This window comes from Anas platyrhynchos, chromosome 2 (genome assembly GCF_047663525.1).
Source record: "Anas platyrhynchos isolate ZD024472 breed Pekin duck chromosome 2, IASCAAS_PekinDuck_T2T, whole genome shotgun sequence".
NCBI lineage: Eukaryota > Metazoa > Chordata > Aves > Anseriformes > Anatidae > Anas > Anas platyrhynchos.
In genome coordinates this window covers 129,730,584-129,745,171 of record NC_092588.1, presented here as the reverse complement: position 1 = coordinate 129,745,171, position 14,588 = coordinate 129,730,584, and the positions used below count along the sequence as shown (strand labels likewise).

Below are 14,588 nucleotides of genomic sequence, written 5' to 3'. Positions count from 1 at the left end.
AAGGTTAAAACTATGTGGTTTTTTCTTCCTGAAGACTTTCTCAAAGATGTTCAAAGTTCTCATTATTTTCTAAAGATGGTCAGATCATCTTTTATCTCAGCACCCCCAAATCAAATATTCCTAACATAATTTCTGGCCATGAAAGACAACAGATATCATGACTTGGTTGCCATGCCCACTTAATATATTTGACACCCTGATTGCCACTGATTACAGTGGCTAGCAAAGGAGGAAATAATGTGTTTGTTCTGTAACACCCTTTTACACTTGGATTTCTTCAGCTGAAAGTGCTTTATCTTTTGCTATCATATGCTCTGTGAACCCCTAATGAAGTAGCAACATTCATACAACAAATCAGATAACCCAAAAGTTTTCAAATGAAGATGAAAGTTGTCTGGGAACTAGTAAATGACTTGGATACACATGAGAAATGCTTTTAATTGTCCAAAATGGAGATAGAAATACACATGCTGTAACAAATAAATGCTCTGCAACAGTCCTTTTATGAACAGATCCCTGTGATTAGGTTCTTGTCTATATAAAAAACACAAAATCCTTGATTCTAATACTCCATAGCTGAGTAACATTTTCAAGAGGATCTAATATGCTTAGTGCAGATTATCGTAATAGGAACTGAGCTCTAATGGACTGTAGTGATTTTTGAAGGTTTGTTTTTCTATCTACAGTAAAGAGCAGAATGGCACTAGACTGTAACAGATCTAGCAGTAGTTTTGATTATACATCTAGCTCACAAATGAGAAAGAGGAGAGTTTCCGAAAAAGGCACACTTCAAATTATTTTCATTGCTTTCTCTATTATCTCTCTCCATTGTAATAAACATAACACTTTATACAGAAGCAGAAAAAAAAAAAAAAATCCTTAAAAGAAATCCCACGAGGACCACAGTAGAAGACTCATGTTACAGGTGTTAGAGCTCTATGGAACTATTTTTAGTATTGAGTATAGTTCATTTAGAATAGAACACTTAACGATGGGAAATGTTTGCTGAATCTCAGCCCAATTTTCACAGAAAAGAGGAATAACACAAAATATTATGAACACTTTTCTGTTCTGCAATCATAGGCAGTTTTCTTTTTTCCTCTTAGAATTTTAATGGTTCAAAACATAAAGATGCTTCAGTAATGAAATAGCCTCTCTCTACTTACTAGCATAACCTCTATCTACCCTCCCCCACTAACAACACTTTTCAAAGGAACCACACAACGCTTTGGGAAACAAACAGTAAAAAATAAAAATAAATAAATAAATAAAAAGGCAAGATGACATTAATTTTCCACACTGACATGCATCACACTCACTCAGCTATACAAACATCTTCTTTTTAAATCTCAATGTCATACCAGAATTTCTCAGATGAAAAGTTCAATATATTTTAGGATGACTTGAATATAATTTGTTGCAGTTAATGAATTCATAAGCATTAAATAAGCAGTTCCTACCAATACTATCAGAACAATATATAAGCTATAATCGTGGATGTTGTTTTCTTAAGTATGCATGCTAATTGCTTAATTCTCAACAGTTGCTTGGCTTTCAGAAGCTCCAGCTGAATATAAATGAACCTGTGAAAGAAGGATTTTGCATTTTGAAGAGCATTTTCCATGATGTTTCCTAAATGAGAGGATAAGAGTGTGCTAGGATATACCAAACTGACTATGATTAACTTGACACATGAATTAATGAATACCATTTCATAGGAGACTATGAGGGGTTTGGGAGATTATGGTCACAATTTTAGGGATATCAAGAAAATTTTCAGTGTAACAGGGTTTAATATAAGGTTAATATAAAGACATGGTCAAAGCAGCCAATAATTAGAGGAACATGAAAGAGCTTCCTAATCATTTTGGTCTACATCTTCTGGAAAAAAAAAAAAAAAAAAAACCTGTGCTGTTTTAGTTTTGACGCAAATAATAAATGGGTGCCAACTAGATTGTCAATACGTCACAGAAAATTAGGTATTTTTATATTGTTTATATGTAACTGGAATCCTATTCTATATCTTAAATAACTCATTTGAGAAATATACTGGAGCTCTATTTCTTATATCTCAAAATTATAAAAAAAAAGTCACAAAATAAAGCTTTATAAATGTTTATAATCTTCTAAAATACTATAATGTCTTACAATGCTTGTATAATGAAGCTTCATTTAGTTCTGAAACTTTTTGATATAAGTCCAGAAAATTATACATTCAAAAGCACTATCAAGGTTCAACTCACTCAAACACTATTTTCCACATAAAAATATCACTATATAATATTGTAATGATATTAGAAATAGTCAATTATTAAAATATCAATACTTATTAAACATTGACTTTAATATTAGTGATATTAAAATAATATTACTATACTTAGAAGTAATTTTTGTGTTCATAATTTCCTAGTTATACATTTTATCCAGTGTTTCCGGTTGCCAAAAATTCAAAAACAAAGTATGTATCTAACCTAAAGAGAAGAAAAGGAGAAAGGACGGAAGGCAGAAGTAAAACTGTACACTTTACACTTACATTTGTAAATCTTTATAGCAAATAAATGTGTCAAAGATTAATCACTTTTAGCTTTTCTGGAAGCAAACATTAAACTGGACTCACTATGACTCAGTGTAGAGGAAAGCTAAAAACAAGCATCTTGTTTATGTGACAAATTGTCAGATATAACCATAACATTTAATTAACCATCCACAAAATTTCAAAATTGATTTCAGCTTCAAATTGACAACAAGAATTTGATCCATAGGTATTGTTTTTCTGTAAGCTTCCCCCACAAATGTATTTGTGCTATACACTGAAAAAAAGAAGAAATAAAGCAAAATTTATAATGAGTTCTAAATGATTGACTGACTGCTGAAAGAAATTATCTGGATTTGTCTCCCTCCATGTGACTATGTATCATGACAAATTTACAGAGAAAGGCATCCAAAGGTGCCTTTCACACCTTTATTAACTGTGCCCATTCATTAACATACTGTGATGAGGTATAACTTTTACTTCACAGCACTGTGCATACCAATTCATTTTTGTAACTATAAAACCAAACAGATAATTACAGTCTAATAAGAACAAGATGGGTCAGTTCAGAAAAGGAACTAAAATGCTTAAAGTTGGATTTTGGTATTATATTGATGTCCTTAGTCATATTAAGATCTTGAAAGCCTAGCTCAAGTGCTAATAGTGCTCTATTTTATATATATATATATTGCTAATAAAGCACTAATACTTGATAAACTCTTTAGGTTTTTACCTATAACTTCCACAAACCTGTTTCTGAACATGAACAAAAATGTTTCAATCTTCACCGGATTGAAAAAACTCACCCTTTACCTTATGTTTAAGACAAATAAATTAATCTGTGTTGTTGGGTCTTGCTATACATGTTCACAAAAAATGTCTAAGAAAAGGGATGGTGCACCAAGTGTGGTGAAGATCACTATTCCACTTTGAAAGGACAGGGAAAGTAACAATATTCCCACCTTTGAGAGAAAAAAAATCTGGTAGATACTCCCAAAGAGTGGGATACCACGGCTGAATTCCCTTCTTTGCCTGGGGAAGTTCAAACTCCTCTTTCACTAGAGAGTACCAAACTTTAATAAAAGATCTGAGAATTCATGGAGAAAAACAAACAAACAAACAAAACAAACAAACAAAAAAAAACAGGTATGTCTATTCCAACAAATTGTTAAATATTTACTTGTACAATTGTTACAGAACAAATTACTAAAAGAGTTCTTTGAATGAGGAGGTAATCTGAACATGTTTAAGAAATCAGGCTGGTCAGAGAGATGTATGAAAAAAGATACCAAAATCTTTCAGATATTCCAGACACATAGAAGAATGTAAGGTACTTGGGTAGATTTTATACGGAATGGCTTTTCTTTTTCTAGAAAATTACTTTATTTTTTTTAATTGCTATACAAGATTCGGGTGATAACTTTACTCAGAGTGGAAGTATTCCATTTTGGATCTAAGTGTACAAATAAAAGAAACAGAACTATTTTGTGTATTATTATATATATAATAAAATATTCATCATATAAACATGCATATTGTGTTATTTATGAAACAAAGCAGTGAGCAATATTTGCAGATTGCTCAGAAAGGTCATTCTGCATCTTTGGGATAGGGCTTCTCAGATACAGCATATGTTTTACAACTAAATTTTTGTCATATCTATGTTAGTCCAAAACACTTATTATTTTTGTTTTGTTTTTCTTTGTCTTGCTTATGTTAATGTATGAATAGATTACATACAAGAAAGTTCTATCAGTGCAAATAACTATTATTTTCACACAATCACAGAACTGTAGGGGTTGGAAGGGACCTTGAAAGATAATCGGGTCCAACCCCCCTGCCAAAGCAGGTTCCTCAGAGCAGGCTGCCCAGGTAGGCATCCAGACAGGCCTTGAATATCTCCAGAGAAGGAGACTCCACAACCTCCCTAGGCAGCCTGTTCCAATGCTCCGTCACCCTCACCGTGAAGAAGTTATTTCACATGTCAGAACAGAACTTCCTGTGCTCTAACTTGCAGCCATTGCCCCTTGTCCTATCCCCACAAACCACTGAGAAGAGGTTGGCTACAAACTTCTGTCCCCCACCCCTCAGATATTTATATACATTGAGGAGATCCCCTCTCAGTCTTCTCTTCTCCAGGCTGAACAGCCCCAGGTCTCTCAGCCTTTCTTCATAGGGAAGATGCTCCAGGCCCCGTATCGTCTTTGTGGCCCTCCGCTGGAGTCTTTCCAGGAGATCCCTGTCTCTTTTGTACCAGGGAGCCCAGAACTGGACACAGTACTCCAGGTGAGGCCTGACCAGGGCAGAGTAGAGGGGGAGGATCACCTCCCTTGACCTGCTGGCCACATTCCTTTTAATGCACGCCAGGATCCCATTAGCCCTCTTAAATCAAGATCTTATGCTTATGGGATCTTATGCTTAAGAATAACAGTTTTTATAGAGCTGATATAAAATAGACTAATGCGTCCAGACAACGTGAGAATATTGCTGTTACAATATCTGACTAAGCAAATATGGATAGATTTACCCAGATCTTTGGTTTAAACGGAGTGTTTTGGTTTTTTTTTTTTTTGAGAACCCAAACTCGATCAATGTGTTGGGGTGGAAATTTTTCTGAAGTTTATGGCATCTTTCATTTTACAAGTAAGCTACAAACACAAACAATTAAGATTTGCTCTGCCAACTCCCATTGCTTTGAAGAAAATTCCTCTCCTCAAATAGCCCTTTAAGAACCAGGATAAAACAGAAACAAAAATTTTCCTCATAACAATGTTCTTGGAATAAGACGATATAAGACAGTTACTTAAGGAAAACAGTTACAACATTATATAGATATTGGAAAATATAATACAATGTTAAAACAACACTAGCTATACGCATGTACAAAGCAGCAGCTACAAAAGGTAATACCACAAAATTACTATTTTGTCTAATCTGGAGAGAGCGATGATGCCATTTGTGGACAAACTACAGTATGTGGGGAGGTTACCTCTAAGCCAGACAGGCACAAGGGGAGTGGCGTGGTAGGGTAGTGGTAGTGGTGACTACCAATCCTCATAGCAATTTGTTAGCACCTCTGTTTCCACCGTCATTTTCTCTGCTCCTTATTTCCTTCATTCTGGCAGCAGCCAAGCAGGCACAACTGGGTAAGTGAGTGTGGGGCTGGGGTAATGCTGGAAATGAGCTACAAACTCTGGGTTTGGACTCAAGAGATGTCAACCGCATTTAAAGGCAACCTAGTTATATGGAATCATCTGAATTCAGTGGAAAAACTGAGGTAAGATCCAAAGGAAAGCCCTTCCACAGAATCTCAGAATCTTACTGAGGAAATGTGCCTCTGGGAAATATTCTATTTCCCTCTTACCCAGCTACTAAAAGCTACTGGAAAACTCCCTAATGGCTTTGACCAAATGTTCTGAGCTGTTCTCCTATCTTTCCACCACAATATTTTTAAAAAGCTTACTCCAGAGAAAATTCTTTACCCTGGCCTTTTACTTTCCTTCCCCACCTCTAGATTGTGATCATTAATGTGTCCTGTTTCAACATACCACAGGAAATCCTATGACAGAATAGAAAGAACATATTGAAAAAAAAAAAAAAAAGACAATCATTTAACTAGAAAAAAATGTTACTAAGGAATCTTGACTGCAGAGTTGAAAGTTACTCAGAGATTAAAGCCTTGGCAACTAGTAAGAAAAATAAATTACAGTTTTCAGGAAAAAGAGGATTTCCTTTCCTATAAATCCTTCCAAGAGGATTTATAGTATGAGACTTATCAATATGACTAAATAATGATAGTTCTGTAAAGAAACAAATATAAAAATATTACAATTAATTTTGGATTTTTATAGGTATTAAAAATCCCTCTTTATTTTCGGTTAAAATGTGCAATTTTATTTTTCTGTTACTGCACAGAATACTTCAAAACTGCCCATAAAAACTGACCATTATTTTCTATAGTGCTATCATAACTATACAAAAATTTATTTGCAGATACACCATGTTTTTCACAGATATGTGATGTGAAGTTTTTTACCTCATTAATACCTTTAAAGCATGCATATATAATACTTCACTTTCTACTCTACATCCATGGCATAAAGCAGAGCTCTTACTTCCCACTCTTCGGTTTCAGTTTCCCGGTATACATGGGACTCCAAGAAAAAAGATACTGAGAACAGTCTAAGCTTAACAGGCTTAGGCAGGAAATGCTTGCTGTGAGTATTTGCCTTCATCCTTTCTCCTGTTGAAGTTAAGATGTGCAATTCTGTGATTTGTTCTTCTGTATTTCCAATGGTACATAGAAATGTAAGACAAAGAAAGATGCATGTGTTCATTTTGTGAAGGTTTATGCGTCTACATGTATGTTCTGTGCCAATATACACAAAACTCTCCATGCTATAGATATCATATTTCACTATATCCTGACACTCAGAATACATAAAAAATGGTTTCTCAGTGAAAAATAGGATATACACAAGTAAAGCAGATTTTGCATTCTTTATAAAGAATGCTATTCAGATATTTTAAATATGGTATGAAATTGTTGAACTCCTACTATATTAAACATTTGAAGAGAACAAATTTAATCAGAGAAAAATGACTGCTTTTGACTCAAGATGTACTCTGAAGAAAAACTGCAAAAGGAGGCATCTAACTGCCTCCTGTATTTTCATAGCTGGTGTACAAGTAGCAGCCAGTTTTACTGGCTGACAAACGGAAGGAAGAGAAGATGTATCACTCCACTTGTTTTATAAATCCTTATAAGATGCAAAGAAGAAATTTACTAATACTCAATTGACAAAAGAGTTGTCACTGTGGATGGGCCAAGGGGTGGGGGCTAGAACAGCAACTTCTTTTATTCCTCCTTACCACATAGGCCACGTAAATGGGAACAAGGCATGATCTAGTGTTTGGAAATATTTTCAGAGAATTTCTGGGTGGAGATATCACATTCTCTTTGGCCTTTTTGTTCTTATAAAATTGTAAAAGATATTTCAACATAGGCCACTATTTTCATCATCCTGAAAATAAAATAAAAAAAAAATGTGAAAGGAAAACAAGCTACAGGTATGTAAGAAACTCAGGTGGCTATTGTTTGCCATTAATGGAGTATATTTGGTGAAGTGTTTGGCTGCAGTAAGAGCTCTGCATAACCTGAATGTGGTATGTAGTGGTGACTGAGCACCATTGAGCAGCATAGTGTTGGGGTCTGGGTGGCATGGACAGGGGGAAAACGAATGTGCTGACTGGGAGCAGCACTGGATGAGAGGCATACCCAGCAGATACGACATCCTGCCCTGCAACAAAGAGCCACCAATGAAGAAACATAACATATATGTCAAGAACTGATTGGACTGTAGCTGATGAAACAAAGATTGACCCAGTGAAAGTCTCAAGCAGGGTCCATCCTTGGAGGCACCCAGGTTGAGCTGATATAGGGGTACCATTAAATTTTTGCTGCTGTAAATAAGAGTCAACTCTGTGAGTGAATTCCGGATGCCTGGGGAGACCCATACTGCTAGTGGAGACAATGGAATCCCCTAACAAAAGAAATCATTCTTTCCAGCAGACTCCCATGAAATATGGCTTTTACTAATTAAAGAGAACATTTCAGAGAATATAGAAATAGAGAATTTGGAAATGTAATTTTCAACTAAGTACTTTTTAAATTATGTTGCCAGATCTCCAAATAGTGACAAAAATGTTATCAGCTTTAATCTATGGACCATAATAGCTCTGGGTTATTTTTGTTTGTGCATGGGTCCTCTTAATTATTATTTCTTTTTACACAATTTATATGGACTCAGTATCTGAAAAATGAACTGTTGACAAAAGAGAAGATGTTACAGGGTCTTCAGTCTCACATAATACTATGACAACTGCAAAGTTCCATTGGTGTTAGTGCATTAGCAATAATTATATGACAAGCTGTGAAAAGCGCTACTGGTAAATGTCCAAGAATTGAAGATTCATTGATTCTGACAATGCTTTGTAATGAAATGTGACTTTGGCCAAAATATTGCTTGGGGGCGTAGGGGAGAAGGAGGAAGCAGAGACTATCAGAGAGGGATAACAATCTAGAAAACAAATCAAAGGAGAACACATAAGATTTTGTTGTTTAAAAATGTATTGCTAATGTTCATTATAATGAGAAATTTAAATTAAATTTGAAATTCTTTATGGAACCTGCCTTTGTATATTGGGGGTAAAGTTGGTTCAAATTAGAACCCTTAACACCTACTGATTTAAGCATTTGATTTAATACATTTTTGACCTAACTGTATTATAAAAATTCTGGAAACCAAATGAAATGATTTCTTAGATAAAACAGCATATAAATGGTCATCTACTGGCATGAATGCTTACAGTTAAGAAAATAAATAAATCACATGCTTCCATAACCAGCTCCTACCAATATTCTATATGATCAAATAATGTTTGGATAACATCAATACTACAGACATATATAACTGCCAAAAATCTTCCCTTTATGTCTCCTATCAAAAATAATTACTCTGCAATATTTGAGAATAATTAGCATGTCTCTTCCAATAAATAAACTCTACAAAGTATCTTAAAAGAAATTTTGAAGACTCAATTTAATATAATAACATTTTTTTCAGCATAGCCTTTTACCACACTCTCACACTATTAAAATAAGTCGATGTTAATTACTCAGATAAATCTAGAATCAACCACTGCAGTTTCATCCTAGTCTTATATCCAAGTACGAAAATATATATATATATAACCACCTTAACACCAGTTGTTTTTTTATCAAATTATTATAAATGTACTTAAGTATGTATGTTCATATGTGCTACACACAAACCAACATATTATATATATAGTATATATATAGTGTATATATATATATATATATATATATATATAGTTACTATATATGCTAGACAAAGCCTCTTTTAAAAATTTTAATTGTAGAAAATGTGCTAAGGCAGAAACATTTAGAATAATCCTGTAGCAGATTAGCAGCCAGGGTCCATTTAACATGTACTATCAATAAAGAATGTTCAAAGAAACATATATTAGATACTTAAAGTAAAGAGTAGATAATCTGCATACTGCCCAAGCAGAACTGGACTATTGAAAATTTAAATTATTACAGAATTTAGGAAAAATGGTGTAGAAAGTATGCTTCAGAATAAAACATCGAGTCCCTGAAAAATAGTAAATTACAACAAAGTCCATGGTTAACCAAAAAAATTATCTTCTGGTGAAGATACTCCAAAAACCTACTGATAGACTAATGTGGCTGAAAATGTAAGTTTTATAATAGGGCTAAAGTTCATAATAATATTTTTCTAAAAGCATTTTGTATCAATAGCATTCTCATTAATTTTAAAAGGAATGAATACCCTGTTAATTGTAAACTTTTATGGGTGCTATTTCAGCTACGTATATTAAAAATATATTTTTGCTACAACACTTTTAGAAAGAAAAATAATCTATGAACATGTCACATGAACAGTCACTGTTTTGCTGTACAAAAACTGACAAACTTTCATAACTGTTACAATTTATAATTTTATTTTTTTTAATTGAGATTTAGTGTAATCTGAGCCTGAATAACTTGAATTTTTCACTTCAAATAGTCACTGGTACCAATGCAAGAAAATTTAAAATGTCCTATTCTAGTTGGCAAGAGTTTTCATCCACATAGCACTGAGTAAATTTACAGCCTTTAGGAAAACAGAGATGTGTTAGCTGAACTACATTTGTGTTTATTCTCACTAAAATTTAAAAGAATAGAAATAAATAAATTACAACCATCACCTACTGAATTATATATACTCACAGACTAATACTAGCAATATTACATGTACTTCACAAGAGAACCCCAAGTCATTTCCATTAATTGACTAATTCTTGCAGTATGTTATGATTAAGAGTATTTTTCTATATTTTGTTTAGCTCTGCAGTTTCATAAACAGTACCTAGATGGCCCCATACACGTGAATCCATTTTAATTGTAGTCATCATCATAAAACAAACCAACAAACAAAACAAAAAAAAAATTGTACCTCAGAATGAAAACCATAAAAAAAAAGTCATAACCAAATAGCCTGGGTAAAGCACTTTAACCAGTCTTTCCTAATTCAGCCTGGGTAAACCTATATTAATTAACTATATTTAGAGATATAAGGCAGAAATTAGAGAGTCTGGACATTCTCTGTAATTTCTAGATAATATCTTTTATAGGAAAATAAAATAGATCAGTTGCGTGTCTGACCAGGTAATGTAAGTACATGTATTTACAAGCATCATATGTGCTTACCAACAAATAAGCATCCATTTGATAGCTTCAGAATTTTTACTGTCATAAATGAAGCAGAGAATTTCTAGGTTTTTCATTTATTTATTTATTTATTTTAAAGAAAGCTTTTTTTGTCTGTGTTTTTTTTCCCTCTTTCTTTTCTTCAGCGTTGTCTGTTTGGCAAAGAGTCCAAATACCTCTCCGCTGCTATTTCTTTGATAATATTAATATATACATACATGTATAGTGATTGACTGAGAGCACAGCCCAACAAGTACAGACAAGTAAAATGTGTATTTAAGTTACAAGTAGTTTATTCCTAAAGCATTCTGACAAGAGCAATTCTGAAATATTTACTAACTCTTGACAATGCTAAGGCTGGCTAACCTTCTAAATAGTCATCTAAGAGATTTTAAACATATCTACAACAACAACAAAGAAATCTGAAAGAAAATAAATAATTAAATAAAAAATAAGGGCAACCTGCAACACTGATTGGAAACTTCAAGCACTGGAACGTTAACCTACTTTTCTTCATGTTCAGTTTAAATGATTTGAATCCAATAGCCATCAAATGAGGACATGTTTCTAGAAATCCATGTCACAAAATGAATTTGAAATCACATCCACCTTTCATTATTATCATCTCATTGTATTTGTAACAGACTAGAGAATGAGCCTTGCTTCCTGTCTCTTAGAAAGCAATTATGTTCATAGCCTATAAAATACTTAATTGTCAAAATGATTTCAGAGTGTTTGTTATATGCAGTGGGAAAGTTAAATTGTTCTTTCTTTTGCCCATTAATGGAATGGATTAGCCTATATGCTTTCTTTCCAAAAAGATACTCCATGTAAACATGGGTATGCATTAAGATCTAATAAATACTGGTTAGAGCTAGAACAACTTCTACTTCCTCAAGGATATCTTCTCTATAAGCATTTATTTTTTTTCCATAAATGTATAATACCATTTATAGAGCTTAGACTTCTATATTGCATTCCATAGGACTGCACCACTGGCATATTGCACAGATGATGACTTTACATTAATTGTTGTGAATGCTAGCTGTATCTACTAAATCTTTATAAATAAAGTGTAACTCTTATTGGGATAAAACTACTGTGGAAAATCTTGGACACAGTATTAACAAAATGTATTTTCCTTTGTTGTTGTTGTTGTTTTCTCGTATTTTATTACAATTAAAAATAGAGCAAAAATACTTTGCTATTTAATCTCATCCTAGCAGTTAAATATTATGAAACCTATCCCTGATGACTAATAGAATAGTTGCAAATCCTAATTATGAATAAGCATCGCACCATTGCATGCATACTTAAGCTGAAATGCATCAATTTTAAACATTCATTAATAGCAATATAAAAATTCACTAAAAAAAGTATCCTTTTTGAAGGAATTTATTTCTGTGCTTACTTCAATTTATCAAGAGAATAATTTAGATGATATTTCAATTGCTATAAAAAAAATGAGGACAGCAATGTTTCATACTTTATAACTCCATACCATAATTGGCACCATACTATACACTTTTCATGCTGTTAGAGTAGCTGAAATGTTGTCATAGTCGTCTGTCACTCTTCAAATAAAATGTTTAAAATAAAACAGACATCAGTGTAACCCTCCATATTTTTTTCATTTGCTTTCCTTTAAAAATGGTGTAGTTTCAATAATAATATTCCTTGAAACAGAATGATCTTTTTTAGTATCAAGACAGCTTAAAATTTGCTATTAACTTTTCCCTGAATAGTGATACCCCAATAAACAAACAACAACAACAAACACTTAATTTTAAACCATTTTGAAACAGCATCCCTCAGAATTGCAAAATAGACTTGAGTTAGCCATTTAATAACTAATGAGAATTAAAATAGATACCATGTAAATGAAAGCAGTATGAGGCTCCTAAAGCTTAACATAGAGTATTGCACAATAAAAAACAAACAAACAAACAAACAAAACAAACAAACAAAAAAAAAACAAACAGGAAGACAAGAACAAAAATGTCTGGAGTTTATGTCAGAGAGGGGAAGTTTCAAAAGAGAACTAAGATGTCAAGGAGGGAAAGATGAATTCGTGACCACAAACTGAAGAAAGAATAGAAAAGGAAGAACAGTAAAGATCATTAAAAATGTTCAAAACTGAACAGTTTTGCAACAGAAACTGACTATCTGAAACATTTAACACCTCAGCGCCCTCAACACTTTCCACAGAAAGCAGGCTCACAGCCAGGTTGCCAGCATCTCCATCTGGCACACTTCCCAACTCTCTAAGTATCCAGGAAGCTATTTCCCTAGAAATTCTGCTCAGAAACCCAGAAGAATGCATGTGTCTGCATGAAAGAGTTTTCTGCTGGTGATACTCACAAGTTAATAACTTTTTCTCTTTTCTAGCTAGAAAGAATCCTTTCATAAGTCTTCAGATGATTATATGTGGGGGACACGTTTCTCCTATGTAATGGATTTCCTATAATGCTTCACATCCTACCAACCTTTTTGTAAATTAGTTCCAATGTGAGTTCAGCTTGTCCCACCTTGTGACACATATACTGGCTAAAAGCAGAAAGATGAGATCTCCACTGTACCCTTTTAAAAAATATTACTGTTTGCTTATCTGTACTTGAATATTTGCTTTATATATTATAAAAAGGCCAAGTCTTTACAGCAAATTAATATTTTGTAACAGATCAAAAAATGTAGCTGGAGGAAACAGCACAAAAAACTTTATTTTAATCTATATTTGTGTGTACTGGAAAGTCTACCTAGTTTTCTACTTATGTCAATTAGCCGAACAAATCTACCTATTCTCAAAAGCCTCATCTTGATCTCAGTCCACTATTGCCAAAGGAACACTATTGCAATGCCTGAGTAATGTTGTTTGTCTTCTTCATGACCATACCACAGTGATGCTTTGCAATAATCTTGTCATCAGAGACCATACTCAGTTCTTTATCTAGCAGTACCACTAGACCCAGAGCACATCACACTAATGAAATGCACTAGAGCCGAGCCTTTCATTACATTTCTATTTACTACACTCCATAATGTCATCAAACTTTTCCAGCATAATCAGATTTTTCTCCATTTTGGAGAAAGTTCCAGAATTTGGTTTAGTGAATTGATTCTATTAGTATTCAGCTATTTCTTGTTACAATATCACTGGCAAAAATAATAATGAGATTATTCTCAAGTCTGGTACTAGATACCATGCTTTAATCTGAGCGCCTTCTATTTCAGGACACATCACAGTCACTCCTTCAACTTACTAAAATAGTAATACTGGTTATCTGAAGACCGAGTCCTTCTGTGAACAGGGAGTACTCCTGACAGTACATGCCCAAAAGCTCAGCTGGCCTTTGACACTAGAACGTGAGGGGTTCCTACAAAACTAATCGTTTAATTCTCTTGATTTTTCCATTGTTCTCATGTTCCAGCCACCTCCTCCCCAAAAAAGGAAATCAAAGGATTTTTTTGTTTGTTTTTACACAGAGGAAGAATAATTAAATCATTAAAAACAACAATGGTTCATATGATTAGTCCTTCTTTCCTAGCATTTTTTTTCATTGTATTTTTATACCTATTTTTAGGCTGTGTAAGCTTCTCAGTAGACCCTTAGGTTGACAATCAACCCTTTAACCCTTTCTCTTGCAAGGGCTACAAAGTCACTATCATCACAATAGATTGCTAATCACTTTGCTAATAGATTGCTAATCACTTTTAATTATTTGTCTATTAATTGACAGAATTGCCATAGGTAGTATT

At 33.5% G+C, this 14,588-nt stretch overlaps 1 protein-coding gene across 18 annotated transcripts in view; it reads right to left on the bottom strand.

Annotated features, from left to right (window-relative positions):
• Positions 1 to 14,588, bottom strand: part of DGKB (diacylglycerol kinase beta) — a 402,254-nt gene that overhangs the window by 273,670 nt on the left and 113,996 nt on the right. Inside the window, exon 1 of one of the 18 annotated variants that reach the window (XM_072033603.1) lies at positions 1,362 to 1,502. The exons of the other annotated variants lie outside the window; for them this stretch is intronic. The gene's annotated coding sequence lies outside the window, so the exon portion shown is untranslated. Of the gene's footprint in view, positions 1 to 1,361; positions 1,503 to 14,588 lie in introns of those variants that run through there. 18 annotated transcript variants of the gene reach the window in all.